General features: G+C 45.7%; 1 non-coding gene across 1 annotated transcript; it reads right to left on the bottom strand.

Moving 5' to 3' along the window:
* Nucleotides 1-7,222: 7,222 nt before the first annotated feature.
* On the bottom strand, nt 7,223-7,354 carry LOC127686551 (small nucleolar RNA SNORA17). Its single transcript, XR_007978166.1, has one exon. It is a non-coding gene; the product is annotated as a small nucleolar RNA SNORA17 (small nucleolar RNA).
* Between the last annotated feature and the right edge of the window lie 1,354 nt (nt 7,355-8,708).

Raw genomic sequence — 8,708 nt, 5'->3', positions numbered from 1 at the left:
TTGCATACACATGTGCTCACGCAAGCTTATGAGAACCTGATGTCTAGCACCAAAATTCATTGTAATGTCATCTGGTTCACAGAGGTACCATGCTCCACCTCTCCAAGCCATTCACATCTGCCCAGCTGTTGAGTGAAGTCCCTTGAAGTCCCTAAACTCCCCACACCCCAGGGCGCCACCAGATAGATGGCTTTTGCTGCACATTAATAATAGTTTTCCATCATCGCTCCCAAAGGCTACCTGCTCATGAAGGAAGAAATCATTATTTCCCCAGAGCCTGGCTGACCTCTGGATGCTGTCACATCATTCTACTGCCAAGAGAGCTCAGTTATGTGTTTGCCGCCCTGACATCTGGATCCTTCTTGCACAGTTCAGGGATCCACCCCTTCCTCACTTTGCCTCAGAAACCCAGCTCTCTGTGTCTGTGCAGTGATGCAATGCCTACTGACTGGGACAAGCTGAGACCAAGGACTGGGGATGGCCCACCTGCCCCCAGAGGCACCTTGGCTCTGAGCTCTCTCTTTGCTTCCAGGACCCACATTCTTGGAAGAGTGCCCTTCCCTTTCCTCTATTGCCAGGGCTTCCTAGTGTCCCTGCCCACCACACCCAGCACCTGCCCTAATCATCTACCCTAGACACTTCCCATATGACTCTATAAGAAAGGTGGGGGCCCTGGGGGCCAGGCCAGGAGAGTGAGTGATGTTATGCCATGGGAATGGTCATACAAGGTATGGTACATATCTAAGAATGTAGGGAGCCCTTCTAGACAGGTCCATGACAACTCTAGCTAGAGGCTCAGTTTCACCTCAATAAAAGCCCCAATTCAAACACAGAGTTGCTATGGATTTGAGCAAAGACAGCTTTGGGAAAGGTGTGTGAGAGAGAAGAAACCCAACTTTCCTTAGGATACAGGCAACTGAGCTTTGTTTTCATATCTTGTAAAGGGGGGAAAGCCAAAGAGAAGGGCCTCCCTACATCCTCCTCTACCACTCCTTTTTGATCCTGCCTCCAGATTCTGAACTTGCCTGGTATTTTATCTTATGAAATTAATATGGTTATTCTTGTTTGTCTGGTAATGCCAGATCCCAAAAGGGTTGGAGACAGCACATTCCTTAGGACAGAAGTTGTTGAGAGACCTCTTGTGGCTCCTATCTCTCTACAGGTAAGTGACTTGTCCAAATTCATTAAGTTCCCTGGTCGCTGGCAGAGACCAGATTTTTCATTGGCTCTCTTACCTCTGGCAAGTCTCCTGTAACTGTGGGTGAAACTGCATTCAGAATCGTTTAGGAAAAGAAAACTGTATCTGTTGAGAAAGTGTTTGAGAGCAAGACTGAGCCTACCTCTGACTCTCTCTCTTAGGGTTCAAGTTGATAGTTCAAGAGCTCCTGAACAGTAAGTTTGGAAGTATTAATTAGAGGAGCTGATGAGACCAGCATAGAGGCCCCAAATTTTCCTAAGGTTTTTGAGAGTACTTCGAAGACCCAAGGGAATGGTCAGGAAGCACACAAAGTGGTATGTAACACTCGTTGTAAATGCAGGCATCAAGGAGATGCAGAGTAACACTGCAGTGAACATCACTGCATACCCACTGGGATGACCAAGTTGAATAGTATGAAAAAAGAACAGCAAGTGTTGGGGGGGAATGTGGGGTCCTTAGAGCTCTTGTACCTTGCTGGTGGGAAGGCAGAATGTTACTGTCACCTTCAAAGACTCTTTATTAGTTTTTTAGCCAGTTGAAAGTTAAGTGTCTTTTACCATTGTGAAATGCTATACTGAGATGTTTATTTGGGAAAAATGAAATTGTATATCTATGAAAAGATGATGCACAGTGGTTCATGACAGACTTATTCACAGTAGTTCTAAGCAGGACACAGTCATATTGTTCAACAGAGGAAAATGGGTAAAGAGTTCTAGCATAACAATCCTGTCTTATTCATGCCTTTCTATTTTAGGTACCTGCTTCAACTATAGTTGGAAAATATCAAATAGAAAATCGTGTAAGCATATAGCTCATAGCTCATAACTTTTGACATGTCTATCACTCTGAGAGGTGTGATCAAATTTTATGTCAACCCACTAGGGAATGTGAATTATCCTTCTGTCCAGCATACCATATATAGCCAGGGTAGACCATATCTGCTGTGGACTTCATGCTGCGTGTGAGCAGCATCATAGTCATGAGAGCCACTGTGGCTTCAGCACTTATGTTCAGATAGCTCTCTTTTTTTCTTAGTGAGCACAGAAAAACAGTAACCTTGATTAGCTGCTGTGGGCATTTTCGAAGTTCCTGGTTGGAGCCCCAACATGGTTACAAGTGTATTGTTGACATAGCCCGAGAAGTCTGAAAGTTAAAGGACATGAAAGAAAGACATGAAACAGTTCAGAGCATGTCACCCACAGCTGGATGGGTATAGGCAGGTCCCTACATAGCTTTGAACACCAGGAAGGTCACCAGGTAGAAAGATGTCCACAGACAACAGGAGGAAAGCAGGAGGAATCTGGGCTCTAGGGTGGCCAGAGAATTAAGGAATGACTCTTTCCCAGCCTTCAAGAGCTCCCAGCAACCCCTGATGATCCCTTGATCTGCAGAAGAACCAGGAAGTTGCTCTCAGCTTGGAGATGACAATTCAGACCATTGTGGCTTTATAAATGGTTTCCTTCTGCTATCAACCATGAGAAGCAACTCAAGGTACCTCTTTTGCAGTGATGCCTTTTATCAAAGTGAGGGAGAGAAGTCAAGACAGTTCTTTTATAAGGGTGACCTCAGCCCATTCAGTGCCCATAGCCATTTTCTCCTGTTTCTTGGAATAACCGAATAGCGTGCTGGAAAATACAATCCTGAGATATGGAGGGATAATCACAGCAGCCTCAGTTTTGTTCCCACTTTAAGAAGTGTACCCTTCAGAGCTTTAGCCCAGGGCTTTAGCCCTATGATATTGGGATGTGAAAACCTAGAGACCTGCTCTCTGGGGTCTATCACTTATAGCACAAATACAGCACAGTGAACAAAGACACCTTCTACCTAAAAGTTTCCCAAACCTTGGGTGACAAGCTCACAGTGAATGACTGTCCATCCATGAGCAATAATCTTGCTTTGTGTAACCTATTGAGTCTGCACCATGTCAGCTGTTAATAGAGGAAATACAAAGGCATCACAGGCACAAATAGAAGAGACAGGGACCCCCCCCCTCTTCCTTGATTTTCTGCCTCTTTGGGGCTGGTTCCAATTCTCCTGCAAATTGGTGCATGACTTAGGTGCTTAGAAGATAGTCCTGGTACACATGGTATATTGGTATAACAGCAGACAGGGAGACAAGGTAGGCACTGTTGTTAAGAAGGGGATAATGGGCTGGGCAGTGGTGGCACATGCCTTTAATCTCAGCACTTGGAAGGCAGAGGCAGGTGGATTTCTGAGTTTGAGACCAGCCTAGTCTATAGAGTGAGTTCCAGGACAGCCAGGGCTATACAGAGAAACCCTGTCTCGAAAAACAAAACAAAACAAAACAAAACAAGAAGGGGAGACACCGAAGATGCCATGTATTCTGTGCTGGGGTTGACAATACCCTAGATTGGACAGGGCATCTAAGTCACTGAGTTTCTGGAAAGGTCCCTGCTATGGAGGAGACAGGAACAAGTGACAGTCAGGAAGAGAGCAACACTGCTTCTGCTTCACTGGGAAGGGGCTGGAAGTGTAGAAAACATGTCTTGATGCTGTTAAAAAGTATGAGATGTAGGATTTACCCTCAGGATGGCCCAGGGCATCAGTTCAACTCTACCCCTAACATGCTAATGACCAGTGCAAGACTGTTGAAGGCACAGCATCTGTGGGTTATACAAAGGCTTTCCACTTCAATGTTCATTCCTCCTTTAATGCTGTTTCTCTGAGACTGACTCACTCTTATTCTGACCATGAAAGTTATTGTTATTAATACTTCAATCACTTTCCAAACCTTTCTCAGTTTGGGAAAAAAATAACATGGCATCTTACTCAGAGAACAGCGATGGTCTGGCAACTGTAAAGATACTGACCCTAGGGACCAGCATCTTGGTATGGGGAAAAATGGCCATGCCTTGATCTGGAGAGGACTGTGAAAGCTAGTCTGTCCTGATGTTTATGAAATCTGTATTATGAGGCCATGTCACAATGTGACTGGGAGTCAGTGTGTATCTCCTAAACTGTCTTGTGACCACAGGGTAGTGACCCCTGGTTTTAAAAAAAATCACCATTCCAAAGACCCTATATCAAGCGGATGCTCTGGGTTCTGGGTCTAGAATCACCCTGAGTGGCTCTCCACTGGAGCAACCTGGAAGAATGCTGGGGCTTCTTAGTCAGGGCCTAGATAAGGGACCTGAGACCCCTTTCCATCGAGACACAGATCTGTGCTATGTCTGGTTATGTCCTAAGGAAATGTTCTCAAGGAACGAGAGTCATTTGTTTCTGTTCTAAGTCATTTGCTGATAGTTCATAATTTTTTTCTTTCCTAACTGCTTGGCATAGAGGTGCCACACTGTCATTCAAGTCCTGAGGACTTAATTAGATATCAACGGATCAATAAAGAAGGGGAGTGTCACCTGGTAGAGAAGCTTCCTAAGGAGATACATGTGGGTAGGGGAAAGAAGGGGGTTTAGGCCTAGCAGGCAGGAGCTTGGAAAGCGGTCTAAAAACTAGCATTAGGTATGCACGGGTTGGGGGCGTGGGTGCCAGGTTCCAGGCTACTTTGCCTCAGCACTCATGTCTTCCTCTCTCCCACATTCCCTGGATGTTGGCCCAGGAACACTCTTGCTTTTTTGGTTAAATCTCATCTGATTCCATCTGTGGTTTGGGAACAAGATCCACAGACGAGAAATGTGCTGAAGATGCAATAACAGACCATGACAAGTGCTTTCCTCCCATCATTCAGAAGACAGGAGGTCAAGTGGCTGGTGAAACTCAGTGGTGTGCTTCCAGAGGCCTTGACTGTGGGCCAGACTACAGTGGCTTTCATGTTAGTGCTGGCCGGAGTCAGGAACAGATGGCTTCCTTAGAGAAACAATAGTTTGCAGTGCAGTTCGGCAAGCCTTGCTCCCTTTGCCAAGGGCTTTCTGGAACCGGATGACCTCCTGTTCCCTTGAGGTCTTGAGTTGCTAGCCCTCCCTTCCTTTCCAGTCTGCTGTTCTCCTCTCCTATGCTTTTCAGGTCCCTGGCAACACTTCTGCCATCCGGTGGGATCAGAATCATCAGCATCGTCTCCACCCTCAGCTTGTGTGAAAGTGAAGTGTTCGAATGGGAAAGAACCTTCTAGCAGTTGAGGTGCTCAGTCCCATAGGATGGATGTATCTGTAGGATGATACTAGAACTCTCTACCTGAGAAGAAACCCAGGAAACACTCCTGGAAAATTCTTTCCATGTATTCAAAATTTGTTCTGGAATTTCACTGAGGCACCAGTGCCATTCAACCATTCTTTCTTCTATTAAAGCCAAAAACCTAGGTTAACTCAAACCATTCAACTTCAGAACATGGCACTCAGATAATTCAGATAATGAAAGACACTAGCCACCACTAAACCCAGCAATGGTCACACCAGAGCCTTAAATAATAGTCCTTAAATATAAACTCTCCTCCATAGTCAATGATGTGGAAAAAAATTATCAACCAACAAACAAAAACACTAACCAAACAGAAAAGCCCCAACATTCCCAAGATGCAGAATGGAGTCTAACTCCACCTCACATTTTGTAACACTAATCTGCTCACTGAAGCATTATTACATTTGACAGTTCAGTTACCAGGAAAATATACTTTTGAACTACAAAAGGCAATTCTAATAAACATTATGCTAATTTTTTAAAAAGCTTTTTATTGGTTTTTGTGTGTGTGTGAATTTCACATCATGTATCCCAATCCCATTCATCTCCTCCTCCCCTTGTTCCAACCTTCCACCTCATCAATAGAGAAAAATATCTCATGGAAGCTATAGTATGTCACAGTGTGTCCTACAGTATTTCCTTTTGTAAAACTTCTTTGCTTGCAAACGTTCATTGCAATGAGTCATTGGTCTGGTTTGAGGCCTCTGGCTTCTGCTACTCTATCTATACTAGAACCTCACTGGGCCTCTTGGAGATCCTGTTGTTGCCCCGTGTCATGGAGATCCTGTAGTTTTAGATCTGTAGGATCAGCCCCTTCATGTACCCATGTGGTTGATTCACCCACAACCTCCAAAACCCCAGAGTAGCTCTACCCTGCTGCCTAGGTAAAGTGACGTCCCCTCTCCCTGGTGTTGGAGCTGGTGAGAGACATGGCCAATTCTCCCACTTTCATGACCCTGGGGGCGGGAGGGGGCAGCTCCCTTGCTGTCATTATCCCAGGGCCAGGTCTCCCACCTGACACAGGTGGTAAGGGGGAAAGAGGGCATCTCACCCTTGAAGCCAGCTCTCCTGAACTCACATCGTTTAGAATGGCTCACCTGAAACTCCCACAATGTTCAGGGAGCTCTCCCGAGTACTGCAGCCTCAAGGCAAAGGCTGGGGTCAGCTCCTCTGTGCTCATGCGCCCACCTCTCCTGCAATGCCTAAGTGAGCAGTGGGGCCAGTTCTGCACAGCCCTCAGAAATCAACGTGTCCCTGGGTGTCAGCCCAAACCAGGGACATCTGCAGGGCTTTTGGTGGTAACAGACCCCTAACTGCCTCAGGGCCATGGACCCAGACGTGCTGCACAGGTCTCAGGTGGCATCACCAGCTACTCACAACAGGCAGTGCCTCACTATCCTTGATCTCCAGTTCTGCCTCTCTTCGTTGGGTCCATATCCTTGTTCCTCTTTTTGTTCCATTTCTCCACCATTCACTTGCTTCTCTTAGTGTCACCTGGGGTCTCTGAATGTCTCCAGTCACCTTAGAAAATAATCTCAGGAGTTCCTCTTTTGACCATTATGGTGCCAGATAGGGGGATCATCTTGAGCACGGTCAGCATCCCCAGGCCTGTGTGGTGCTGGACTGGTAGTCGTCTAAGGCTTGCTGCCTATCTGGGCCCCATTATACAGGTCTGGTGTTCATTCACCTCAGGCTTGCTCCTCACCAGGCCTGCCCAAGTGACCCCTTGCAAGAGTCATCTGTCTCAGGCTCACTCCTGGCCAGGGCCTGTAGTCCCACATGGGGATCTTCTAGTCTTAGGTTTACTTCCCTGGGTGCCCAACTGGGCTTTTCTGGTGCCAGAGGGGTAATGATCTCGGTCTCCTTTTTTCAGAAAGTATTAGGCTACTAATTATTCAGATGTTCATAGGTCAGAAACCTGAGGGTAGACATAGCCTATCTCCTCTCTTCCACCTACTGAGGCACACATGACACAAAAGCCACATCTGCAAAGCCTCTAGAGGCACCTCACAGTAATTTTCAACAGGGTGTCTTCTGTTCACTTGAAGTGAGTTTCTTGTGGTTTCCTGAATGATGGGTAGCTGAAGTTTTATAATGGTAAGTGGTATAGTCAGCCTCTCCTGCACACTGGGTAACTTTATCTGGCTCACAAACCATCCAGTGTTTGGAAAACTGGAGCCAGTCTGGGCTGTAGAGTAAAACAATATCAAAAACCTGAACTGAACCAAATAAAAATGCAACAACTTAATTACTTTTAGAAGTACCCTTTTCATTGACTTAAAATCGAAAATATTATTTCAACAGGTAGCCAACAAAGGAGACATCTGCAGTCTTTCTTCACAGTGTTCCAAATCTAGTGTCTGTTTTATTCATTTCAAGCATGCTTGTCTGGACAGAAGACTCAAGAATAGTTTACCAACTATGCTTAGTTCATCTTTTCTGGCTTGGTAATTCTCTGACTAGCTTTGTATCTTCCAGATTTGGGGAATTTGCTTGGCTCTTCATGAGAATGATTCGGAAGATGTGGTCCATGAGTAGATGTATCTGTATGTAGTGCGTATAGATATGTTTGTGTAGGAGTGTTCATGTTTCTGTGTGTGTGTATGTTTAGCTCTGTCATCCTCTTTAGTAGATAAGTTGATGAGGACATGATCTCTATCTATAGGACAGAGCCTGACAGAAGGAATGATTATGATACAATGTGGGGCTCAGTGCCTGTATGGGGAGGGGTAGGGAAGGCACCATGGGATCTCAGAGGAGAAGGAAAGAGTGTGAGGTCAGAAGAATGGCAGGCTCTTGTGGTGCAATTAAGAAAGGCTGGAGGTTAATTCTCAGGATGAAAGTGGTGAGGCCTGAACATCTGAGGAAACATATGCCTTTGTGTGGAATCCAGAATGGACTCTTAGAAAGGAGGGCCATGAACACAGTAATTATGAGAGAGGGATCTGGTAGCAGAGAAAATGAAACTGCACACTAGGGACTCCTGGGGACTGACAAACCCCATCAAGGAGAAGAGGAAGGAAGGATCAGAACAGGATGCAGGGTTGGGGCAAAGGCCATGACAGCAGGTAAGATTGGAAGCAATGGGAGAGGGGGAAATGGAGAAAGTCATACTGGGATGTCCTTCTCTGCTAGAAGCAATAGTTTCTGAGGCCAGTTTGGGTCTTAAGACAATGAAAAGAAAGTACAGGTGGTAAAATCTTCAAGATGTAAGGCTTTCCTAGCAAGAGAGTACCTTGGAGAAGTTAGAAGGAGCATTAATTGCTTAGTGACCATGTCTGCACAGAGGTTTGACAGACATATGTCCTGCCCCCAACAGTTGCATTCCTCAAGGTTAGCCTAGGTTTTTGGCTTCAGTAGA

Source organism: Apodemus sylvaticus, chromosome 5, assembly GCF_947179515.1.
Source record: "Apodemus sylvaticus chromosome 5, mApoSyl1.1, whole genome shotgun sequence".
Classification (NCBI taxonomy): Eukaryota; Metazoa; Chordata; class Mammalia; order Rodentia; family Muridae; genus Apodemus; species Apodemus sylvaticus.
Note: the sequence above shows the minus strand (reverse complement) of the source record. Positions and strands in the feature narration are given on the sequence as shown.